Genomic DNA, 12,438 nt, shown 5'->3' with positions numbered 1-12,438 from the left:
TGGAACGTATATGATCTAATTGTGCAAAAGCCTTCCTAGACATGGTCTTTATGTGTTATTCATGGAGACGTATGACAAGGTTCCAACAGAAATAAAGCAGAACTCCGAGGCTTGCAATTCCTCAAAGAACATGTTTATTGATACAAAGTATCAGCACTTCAAAAGTGAAACCAAGTCTGAAGAGATGCATAACAATTCCCCAATACAAAGTTAAAAATGATGCATGCTCATTCTAAAGTTGACAACATCTTAGCCTAGTATTGGAATACTTTCCTTATATGCTTACAATTTGTTTAAATTAAGAATCTTGAATGATTGTAATAAGCAGTGGTAATGCCTAGCTTCTGACACCATAAATAATAAACAAACAAACAAACAAACAAGTACATTGCATAGCAAAAGCCATGCAAAGGAAGTCATATATCTTCTGCCTGTGTGCATATATATTTATCTGTTATATATTTCTTTCACACACACACACACACACACACACACACACACACACACACACACAGTATATGTGAGAAAGATAAAATGTTCATTTAACAAGACATCTGTTTAACCTCAAGATAAGAAGACATTTGATTTAATTATAAATAAGGAGGCATCTGCTTTAAGTCTAAGATAAGGACACATTTCTTTGTAAAGCTAATAAATTCCATTCCATTGATAATGAATGGCTAAATTTTTAAACTAAAAATCTATAAAAAGGAAGCTGGAGAAGCAGCCTATTGAAGCCACTCAGGCAAAGTTATTTGACAACTTTGGATTGAAGAAATATATTTTCTTTGACCTTCACTGAAAGTCTGGGGTGTTTTATTGGAATTTCTGGCCTGGAAATAAACCAGGGAGGAGTTTGATTCTTCAGGCATTACAAACGAGTTCCATTCAGAGGTACACAACCTCATTTAGATGGACTGTTTCTGACATTAGTCCATCTCTGTATCCATAGTAATTCTTCCTTATTAGAATTTAGCTAACAGTCTACACACCCTGAAACAGAACCTCCACTACATCTCCTGTATGTCCCAGAATGAATATATATATCTAAATATAAGCCATATATTGATGATGATTGATGTAGATATTAAACAACTTATGCAAAGGTTTAAGCCCTGTAATACTTCATCTAGGCTACCTGAGGGATTAATGCTCTTCACACCAACTGAGCCAACCATATAGGAAAAAGGATACATTTCTGACTGCCTAGAAGGATCAGCCTAAATGGTATCAAAACCCACTGCAACAACCAGTAGAGCATGGAGGGTTGAACTTCTGCTATACCAATATACCAAAGGTGCATTTTTCATCTTTTCCCCAGTCCCAAACCCTTACTGATAAAGGTCTAGACAATCTGCTCCAAATAGAATTTTTGCAACTGTAGGCCTACCACCTTCTCAATAACCTGCCTTAAAAAAATATTGGAGATGATATTATAGTTGTCTAAAATAGCGTGATTGAGCAATTGGTTCTCAAGGAGGGACACACCACTGTCACTTTCAGAACAGGGGGCAGGCAACCCTCACTCAAGAATCTATATACCACAAACTGAATCCCAGCCTGCTGTCATCTCCCTGGAAGCTTTCACCAGCACACAATACCAACAGGAATCCAATCCTCAAGTGGCCAGGGTAACATAGAAAAAACTGTCCATTTCCTCAGGGTCCCACAAGTTAAAGGTGATTCCAGATAACCACACACAAGGAGGTATTTGTTATGTCAGCTAGATTTCAATTGGACTTGACCAACTAGTGTCCATATTTCCAAATGTGAGCATTTTTTTTTTCCTAGAAACTGAACAAATTCCTCAGAATGAACCAGCTGCAGATCTTGTGGTCTGGTTTTCTCCAAAAGGATGGAAAGTCTTAAACAGTTCACTAGGGCAGATGTCTATGGATGCAAGGAGCAATGAATTAGGGCCTCTTTGCTCACCTTACTGCCATTGAAGAAACTGGAAGACTGGAAAATAGAATTGGCTTAAGATTTTGGAGGCAGAAAATGGAAATATTTATAGATAAAACTTCCATGAATTTTCAACTGTCTCTGAAAGAATACTGATAAACATAACTGATTTCTGAGAAAACAAATCAGTTGGATTTGCTCCAGGCAAAGAGGACACAGGCCTTACTTGTGCATTTTAGTTAAAGAATAATAATTGTTTGCTTCTTGCCTGATATGTTTTGTTGTTTCTAAGGAAAACATTTTGAAAAGCTACATGAGAAAACAAGTCATGTGCATCTGCAACATGCTGTCTTTTCTTTTCTAATGGTAGTTTTTTCCAAGACTGGGTGCATGTTGTTCTGTCTCTAATAGTAAAAGGATAAAAAGATAGGAAAGACACAGTGCTCTGAGCTGACCAATTCTGTACTTAAAAAACCAAATAACTTACAGGAGTATTTTGAACTGAGCCTTGTTGGACCAAGTAGATTTAGCTGGCATAAGCTCTGACAAAGAAATGTATCCGGAAGATTGTCACAGCTGGCCTCAGCAGGATGCTGAAAAAGGACATCAACCTCAAATGAGAAAGCAATGGATGCCAAGGGAAAGAAATCCTGTCAGACCGAAAGAAAAATCATCAAAGTTGATGTACATAAAGCTGCTGGAACATTACCACAGGAATGTTGTGCAGTTTCTTCGAAACAATGTGCCAAAAAGCTCATTAGGGGCAGGGAAAAAGAGAAGCGTCTCATTGAAACAGCTGCCACCTTACATGGAATCAGCTGCTCTGCAACACCAGCCACTCCATGTTCTCCAAGGGTATTTAAGCATAGAAAAGAACATAACAGCTGAGGAACAGAAGAGAAATCCTGAAGCTTTCCTGCTTCATTCCTCCTCCTCCTCCTCCTCCTCCTCCTCCTCCTCCTCCTCCTCCTCCTCCTCCACAAAAATAGTGAAATACCGCACTTTCAAAATGACAAAAAGGCCAATACATTTTTCAGCTGAGTTTGAGCTGCCTTCTTTTTCCTTAAAAAAAGGATGGATCCAGAAAATTAAATATAGTTAAATTTTATAGCTAGGTATTTCATAATTCATCTTCTATTACCTTACATTTTTTAGATTTAGATAAAACTTTTTGATGTCTATCAAGCCGAAGCAAACATTTTCACAAGTCTGATAGCAACCTGAAATCTTTGCAAAACTGCAAGAGACTTTTGAAAAAGAAAAAAAGAAAAAAAAATCACTGAACCATTTGTGTTTCAGGCACACATACATATATCCCAAGCTGCCATTTTTTTTCAGTTGGATGAAATAAATCAATGAATGAAATATAATAGTATTATACAATAAAAAATGCCTTGTTGAAAATATCTTAGTCAACAAACAAGTAAATAGTTTAAAATGTTATAAATTGTGCAGGACTATGGTACGGCATTTGTTAACACTTAGTATTTAACATAGGCTTACAATTTGTTCCTTGTTAACTTTTATCTTGTTAGTTTACTGTACAATCCTAAATGTATTTAGGCAGAATTTAGGCTCTTTGATTTTAATAGATGTATTACCACATAAACATTCTGAGGATTAAACTCAATGGAACTTACTTTTAAGAATACATGCATGGGATAAAATTACTATTGTTTGGAGCATTAGGCTCAGATTTTTAAAAGACACACACTCACTTGTGATTCCAGGAACAGAGTTTATTTAAATTATAACTTTTGCAAAAGTTGGTGGTCTTAGTCTGTTGCAGGAGATCAAGCCACACCAATAATTTTAAAAAGCAGATATTTATACCCTTTCACGACGCTGGTTCCCCCCCCCCACTATTGCACTCAAGCCCACCTGCTTACCCCCAATTAGCTAATCTGAAGCGCCGCCGTAAACAGTATAAATTTTGTTCATACCCTCCCAGGAAAAAACCCCTCACACCTGTTGCAACTGTATCGTTTAACCATAACTTTTTGCTGGCATAAGCTCTATCTTTATTTTTGTGTTTCCTCTGCTTGCGGTTACGTCTAGCTTCCGTTGACCTATATGTACCACAACAGCTATCAAATTATCTCTGTCCAAGTTGAGAAAAGATCTCGGTAGAGTTCTTCTTTTCTTTTTCCTAATCGTCTTACCCATATAATCCAAATTTATATCTAGGATAGCATTAAAATCTCCTATTAAGCAGATCTCCTCATAATCAATGCTACATATCTTATTGTGAAGTGTTTTGAAAAACTGTTCTTGGTTATGATTTGGTTATGTCTGGAGGGAAAGAAATCGTACGGCTAGACAATATACATACTACTCCAATCGACACAACTCATGGTCTAGAATAGACATGGTATGGATGACGAAAGAAATTAGTTCTGAAATAGACGAGGTGCATATAGCGACAGGTACTTGGGCAGACCACAATCCTATTAAATTTAGCTGGAAAGGCTCCAAAAAAATATCCAGATGGACATTACAAAGAGCAATTTTAAAAGAAGACGAATTTAAATCCAAGATGGAGAGAGAACTAAGTTTTTTCTTTAAGGAAAATAAAGCTATAGACACCTCAGTACAAAATAATTGGGACACAGCCAAGGCAATAATGAGAGGGGTAGCGAGGGCATATATGATAAACAAGAACAAGGGGAAAAGACAACAACGGGAAAGATTAGAAGGGGAATATAAGAGTTTAGAAGTTATACTCCAACAAGACCCACAAAAAGAGAATATCAAACAATCTATGGACTTGATTAAACACAAGCTTAATATCTTAGACAAAGAGAAATTAGCACAACAATTGAGAAGCACGAAACAAATCTTTTTTGAAAATGCAAACAAACCGGGCCGTTGGCTTGCATATAAATTGAAAAAACAAAAGGAAAAAAACTGGATTCGCGAACTACGAGATGAGGAAGGGAGAATATTCCACCAGGAAGAGGAGAAAAAAATTATAGCCCAGGAATTTTATGAGCGTTTATACAAAGAAGATAGTCAGGCAAGTGTGGAGAAAATGGAGGAATATTTTCAAAAAGCCAAACTACCCAAGGTTACAGAAGATACCAGAAATATGCTAAATGAGGAAATTTGGCTATCTGAGGTGATAAAAGCTATTAATTCACAAAAGAATAATAAAGCATCGGGCCCTGACGGTCTCCCGTCAGAAATCTATAAAGAACTACAAAATATCATAGCACAACCCCTAGTGGAGGTATTTAACGCAGTATTAGAAGGCGCAAGAATGCCTAAATCTTGGTCTGAGGCAAACATAGCCCTCATCCCGAAAGATAATACGGACCATACATTAATCCAAAATTATAGACCCATATCACTTCTTAATTCGGACTATAAGATATTTACATCAATTATAGCGGAACGACTGAAACGATTTCTGAATGATTTCATACACGTAGACCAGAATGGCTTTCTCGCTAAGAGACACACCAAGCACAACATTAGAATAATATTGGATACGTTGGAGTATTATGAATTACATAGTGGACAACAGATGGCATTACTTTTTTTAGACGCCCAAAAGGCATTTGACAATGTTAAATGGTCTTTTTTGCATCAACAACTTAACTTCATGGATATGGGTGAAAAATTTATAAATATAATTAGGGCAATTTATGATAACCAGGAAGCAAAAATAATTATTAATGGGGAAGCATCTAGGAAGTTTCAAATTCAAAAGGGAACACGGCAAGGTTGCCCCATGTCACCATTGCTGTTTATATTGACACTTGAAGTATTAACGAGAATTATAAGAAATGACCCAAAGATAAAAGGATTAACTATTAAAAAGGAAACCTTTAAACTTCAAGCATTTGCGGACGATCTGGTTTTTATTATGGAGGATCCATATCAGACGGGACCAAATCTATTGGAAGAACTATCTAAATATGATGAGGTTGCCGGACTGCAAATAAACAGAAATAAGACCAAGATGATTGTTAAAAACATGACTAATAAACAAAAAGAAAATTTGGCTGGAATCATGGGTATAGAAATAGTCAAGAAAATAAAATATCTAGGGATTAATATTACGGCTAGATGCACCTCACTCAAAAAAGATAATTATGATAATGTAGTGAATCAAATAAAAGGTGATCTGGAAAGATGGGGAAACCTAAAACTCTCATTATTGGGAAGAATCGCTGTCATCAAGATGAATATCCTGCCCAAAATTCTGTTTCTGTTCCAGAATATCCCAATACAACTCGATTCTAAGTTTTTTCGAAATTTGAATAAATTATCATTAAATTTTGTTTGGCAGGGGAAAAAATCAAGAATTAAATTGAAATATTTACAGGACACGAAGGAAAATGGGGTTTTTGGATTGCCAGACTGGGAATTATATTACCACGCCGCGGCCCTGAGTTGGATTAGAGAATGGGTAATTTTGAAAAATAGAAGACTATTAACTTTAGAGGGTCACGATTTGCAATATGGCTGGCATGCTTTTCTATGGACGGAGAAACAAGGTCTTTTCTCACATTTTCAAAAACATCGGATTAGGCAAGCGCTACTTAATACCTGGAAAAAAATTAGATCTCACAATTACACTAAAGTACCGGTCTGGCTATCCACCCTTGAAGCGATTGTTTACCCAAATATATTTGATGTGGGTAACATAATTTCATACAAGGATATTATGAATGAGGAGGGGGAATTGAAACTTAGGAATGAACTAGAATCACAAGGTATAAAACTCGATTGGTGGGCCTACTTACAAATCCAATCAAGATTTAGGAAGGATAAAAAAGAATGGGGGATATATACCTCTGAAACAGCATTGGATAAAATATTATTGGGCCCAGACTCCAAACAGATAAAGAAATTATATAAATTGCTTTTGGGATATAAGCTGTTTGAAGAGCAAGTGAAGGATCCCATGTTGATTTGGGCTAACAATTTAGGACATAACATTGATTTAGGTACTTGGCAAACAATTTGGGACAGAAATAAAAGGATAACACTGGCCTCATCTTATAAAGAAAATTTATTTAAAATGTTTTATCGATGGCATCTTCCCCCAGCCCGTCTAGCAAAAATGTATACAACAGCATCTCCCAAATGTTGGAAGTGCTCTGAAGAGATAGGCACATATTTCCATACGTGGTGGTCTTGCAGTAAAACACAAAAATTTTGGAAAATGATTTGGATTTGGCTGAAAGAAATATTAAAACAAGATTTTGAGTTTAGTCCAGAACTTTTCTTATTGGGAATTACGAAAGAGAAATATCCTAAAGATGTGCTATATTTGATGATCCATATTATCACAGCAGCTAGAATGTCATTTGCGCAAAAATGGAAAAAGAATGAGATCCCAGGAGAAAAAGAGGTTATTAGGAAAATTTGGGATTGCGCAGAAATGGACAAACTAACCTTGGAACTAAAGAATAAAGATCAATCAGATTATTATAGAATTTGGAACAAATTGTATCTTTGGAGGGATAAAAAGGAAGGTCTCTATTAGGTTTTACAGACTAGCTTATTGTTTTAAATATTGTGTTATTTCACTGATTTGTAATTTAAGTGTATTTAAGTGTATTTTTGATGTACATATATACATGTATATATATATATATATGAACATTGTAGACAAGAAGGCTTGTCAGCCCGCTGGTACTGTGTCCAATGTTTTTAAACAATAAACTTAATAAAAAATTTAAAAAAAAAATTATCTCTGTCCATGATTGTGGTTTTTTTCTGGATTGGTCTCCCCTTTGATCATAACAGGTATTGATTTGAATTCAATATCTTAAACAGAAATGAATAATTTGATGAGGAAATTTCACTCATTCTACTTTAAAAACCTTTTTTAAAAAGTGATACATACATTGTATTATGCTTTCTGTAACTTTTATCAAGAGGTATTGCCAGCCACTGTACTTAGACCGTGGGATAGCCTTTTATTCTTAAACTGTCAAATTTAGGGGAGATATGGGTGGTGTTTAATAACTGAGTTGGCATTAACAATGTTAATAATCATAGCATAAAAGAAGAACAGGGTAATACAGCAATTGCATTTAGAAAAATAAGATCCTTGCTATCTACTACCATTGATTCCCAAACCCACAAATCCTGCCAGGTATGTTGGGTTCCTATTTCCCTCTGTCTGTTTTGTACCAGGATTTGGATGCATTGTTTTATTGTAAAGTCAGGAGAGTTTATCACACTAATAATAAATGTAAAATGCAAGGTAAATATATAAGTGTGGGTATGTATGTATAGATGTGCATAGGCACATGGGATTTGCTTAATGCTGGTGGGGAGCCCTCTTGCCTGGGCAAAAGGAAACGTTTTTCCTTATGATTCTCTCCACAGGCAATCAGGAGGACATGCATGTACTTTAAACGCTGAGGAGTTTGGCTGCCAAAGAAAGACGTTATTGTTATGATTTTCTCCTCCCTCCCTCACTCCCACCCGCCCTCTCTAAGAGAAACTCCAAGGAACAAAACCAGAGAAAACACACACGGCTTGGAAGAGGCTCACATTTGTATCAGGACTGGATCTGAGTGAGGAGGAGGAGGAAGAAGGAGAAGGAGGAGCAGAAAAGGAGGGGAGGAAGAGCCTGGAAGTTAAAGCAAGCAAAGGCAGGCAGGAGGAGGGCAGGTGTCAACAGGTAAGCCTGGACTAAGTGTCTTCTTTGGGAAATAACCACGTCTAGCAGGCACTGTTTCTTTCACCACCAGTCAAATGATGTTTCTCTCTCCACTTACCCTCTGTTGTTTTGTAGAGTTTCATGTCTGATTCTTTGAAAGGCTGATTTTCTTACCCATAAAACTTCTGACAACCAGAAAGTCTTACTTGTGAAGTTTGTGATTGAAAAGCTGAAACTATTTCCATGGGATTTAAGGATTCCCCCTTCCCCCCTTTGTTTTGTTTTTGTTTTCCTGTGCATGTCAGTCTTATGCTTATGAACCCCACACAAAAGCAAGGTTTATTTTCAAAAGCTGCGTCATTAATAAAACTGATTTACAATAATAACTTTAGTAGATGGGATAAAGAGGGCTAGACTCCAAGTCTATGAGTTCTACATTCTTAAGAAAGGAATGTCAAAGTGGTACTGATTAATTCTATTTGCATGACATTTAAAGTAGTTTTATCAGAGCTATATATCTGTTTGAAAGAAGAAAGTTTCAGAGTTCCTTTGAGTAGCCAAGGATGAAGATTTGCTTCTCTATAAAACAACATATTTGAAAAAAAATCTTGTGATGTTTGCTTTCTCTCAAAACAAAAGAATACCCAGGTTTTTCATTTCTTAGACTAATTTTCCTTGTAACAAGAAACTGAAGTTTAGAAGAGGAGGAACCAAACAAACCTTTAAATACTCATAAACTAGGATCTTGGTTTTCAATAACACCCCCCCCCCATTTTTCTAAACCTAAAGATGAGACTTAAAGGATTTAACTAACTGCAATTCATACTTTATCTGGAAGTCCTCTTAATTTGGAATTATTTACTTCTGAGTAAGTATGTGCAGAATTGTTCTGCTGCCTAGCAATATTAATGTATTTACTTGGAAGCAAGTCCCACTGGTTGTTGTATTTGTTATACTTAAATAAATGGAATCAAATTGCTCCCTAATATAAGTTTGAGCATATTAGACTTCCTTATAGCACAGCCCTAAATGTGTCTAACCTGGACATAAACTCCATTCAGTAAATTCAATTTTATTTCCAGTGACAGATTAATCTTTATTTCTTTATTAAATTTATATGCTACTCATCTCACTGTTAAAGTGACTCTTTTCAGGTTTATTGGATGATTGATTGAATTTTAGGTATAATGTATGTGTTGAATTTGGGCTTCCTTAGGGATATGCCCTTCCAAAGAACATTATGATTTAGCATTTCTTTGGCCCAAACAACCTCTCATTACTTGTTCCTATAATGATTGGAGAATTGGGAAAGATGACATTCTCCAGAATTATTTCACAAGTCCTCAGATTTGCTCAGGAGCCTGGACATTACTTTCACTGGACCTTTATCCATTGCAGTGGAAGACAATCCCATCAAAACAGGTACATGAAATATATCTTGCCATCACCCTTCTTGACGGGCAGGAGGTCTATTCTTGATAGATTGAGGTCATGTGCTTTCCAAAAGAAAAACTGTTTTCCTGCAACATGTGTGCTTTGTGCCTTAGTTTTCCAAGTGAATCTAGTAATTCATGTGATTTTGTGAGAAATTAAGAAATGTTGCTGAAGGGAAGGGCAGGAACATTTTCTTACACAGTAAAAACAAAAAGTTGGGGAAGGCAAAATAGATAAATGAGATTGAAATGTGAGAAGGACATAAGCACATTGGTTTGTGCTTAAATTGTAAGCCGCCCTGAGTCTTCGGAGAAGGGCGGGATATAAATGGGATTAAAATAAATAAATAAATAAATAAACTCATGCAGGCATTCACCTCCTGGGGAATTGGCTGGATTGAATTATAAACTGCACAAACAAACTGAACAAGTACACAGGTTAAACTGATCATGCTTTGAAATATTCCATCATTTTTACAATATTCTATTGTAAGCAACAAAAACTGTAACTAAATTCCAAAGAGACCACTAGTACAAAAGCCAATCATGAGAATAAGATGGATGGCTACATTATCAAAAGTTACCATGATAAGACTATATAGTTAATGGAATGCAGCTTTCTAATCCATCTCAACCTGGTCATACAAATGGTCACATAAAAAGGCTCTATTTCTTATCCCAAGTTATGCGAGATAGAAATTGTGTTGAACTCCTTTATAAGGCTCTAGGCAGATCACTAAAAATTATGTACATGAACTGCTTCAGTGTAGATAAATTGAGGAGACTTATATATTCTGGGAGATATGTGCTCTTTAGGATATGTTAGTCAGCTTTCCTTAGGAGGTTGATAGCCTTGGTTAGCACTGCCCAGGCCTGAAATACACAAGTATAAACTTTAGCCTTCAGAGGTTCTAATGGAAATGGTTCATGGCTGTGGAAAGCTGTAAACTGGACTGTGGTTCCTGAGCTTTGTGACATGTTTTAAATGGGGAAAGATCTTTTTTTTCAGGATTCTTACACTCCCAATTATGCATTTTATATTTGCAGCTCCAAAGAGCAGGAAATTCCATTGGAAAATTATGTTCTCAAGGGAAATAGCTAGAAGACTGGGCAGTGTTAATTCTTTATAATATGAAACTGGATGGGGAAGAGACAACTTACAATTCTTACAGCTTTTCATCCTGTTTTTGTGTTCTTTGGCCAAGAACTGTAAATGAACCCCATAAATGCATAATCATGCTATTGTTTTTGAAATCTGGATTTAGGCATTTGGAAACATAAAATTAGCTATAAAGGGGCAAGTATTAACAAAGAGGAGGTTCTCCCCTGGTATATTGCAGTATCACAGAAATTAACAGACTAGTTGGTCCCAAATGCTTTCTACACTGGACACACCCTATCTGTGCACAGTGCCTTCCTTAAAGACGAAAGGCTGTTGCAGTTGAGGCTTCTTTCTTAAGTCACCCCACACATTAATTTGGACTGGTTTATAATATAATGGTACTAGCCCAATGCAGGCACTTTGCTGCTTGGCTTTTTGAATTTGCTGGTCTATGGGGAGAGAAGATCTTTCAGCATTGCCTCTTTTTCTGCATTTGAAAACAAAGCTGAACATCTGGTGCTCTTGTGAAGTCCATATGGCCCTCAGTGCTATGTTATCACTGTAGCACAAAATGGGGAGTGCAACCAGACAACCCACTAAATTCACCAGCTAAAGTTTTGGATGGATGTTTTTTTTTCTTCAAATAGAAATGGATTACTAATATTGACTACCACATGTGGATTGTAAGCCTTTACTTTGGCTCTTTAGAATGTTTAGTTCCTACTTAGCCTGTTCTGTTGATGTTTTTAACTCCAATTTATTTTGTTTTAATAGCAAAAAAAAAAAAAGATTTTGACTCATATAAACACTGGCAAGCAGAGGAAGTATGAAAACAAATAGTCAAGACTTACACATTTGGTTAGAATCCAGAATATGTACTGATAGAAGAAACAAAATTCCCAGTTTTTTATTACTATGAGCTTTGGCCCAATATGGAGAACTAACCTATTTGTCCAAGACTACTGCCTATGAAATATACTTCATCAACATTTGAAAAACCAGGGATTGACCTAGTCAGACAGCAATCCCTTCAGCAATAAAGGCCACTGACAGTCTTCTTCTCCAATCTTATGTACAACTGGGTCTTTGGTTGCAAATCAGGCAATGGGCAAATGCTGAAGCCAAAAGAGACTGATGCTCATATGTATAGCATATCTTTGCATGCAAAAATCCCATGTTCAATTCCTGACATTTACAGGTAGGATTGGGAAATGCTCCAAGTTCATACCCAGACTCAGAACTATGGCCCATCAGAGCAAACAATACTGAGTTAGGTAAAGGGACTGATGTTCTATCAGAGAATAATTTGGATTTATGTATTCAATTATCTATGCAGCATCTTTCTGAGCCATGTTTCTGAGCTAGCTAGAGTCATG

At 36.3% G+C, this 12,438-nt stretch overlaps 1 protein-coding gene across 2 annotated transcripts in view; it reads left to right on the top strand.

Moving 5' to 3' along the window:
* Positions 1 to 8,386: 8,386 nt before the first annotated feature.
* PRELP (proline and arginine rich end leucine rich repeat protein) overlaps positions 8,387 to 12,438 on the top strand; it is a 45,137-nt gene continuing 41,085 nt past the window's right edge. Inside the window, exon 1 of one of the 2 annotated variants that reach the window (XM_081322263.1) lies at positions 8,387 to 8,548. The gene's annotated coding sequence lies outside the window, so the exon portion shown is untranslated. The remainder of the gene's footprint in view (positions 8,549 to 12,438) is intronic. The other variant, XM_081322264.1, reaches the window with a different exon arrangement.

This window comes from Vipera berus (assembly GCF_964194415.1).
Source record: "Vipera berus genome assembly, chromosome: 3".
Taxonomy (NCBI): Eukaryota; Metazoa; Chordata; class Lepidosauria; order Squamata; family Viperidae; genus Vipera; species Vipera berus.
This window is presented reverse-complemented; position numbering and strand designations above follow the sequence as displayed.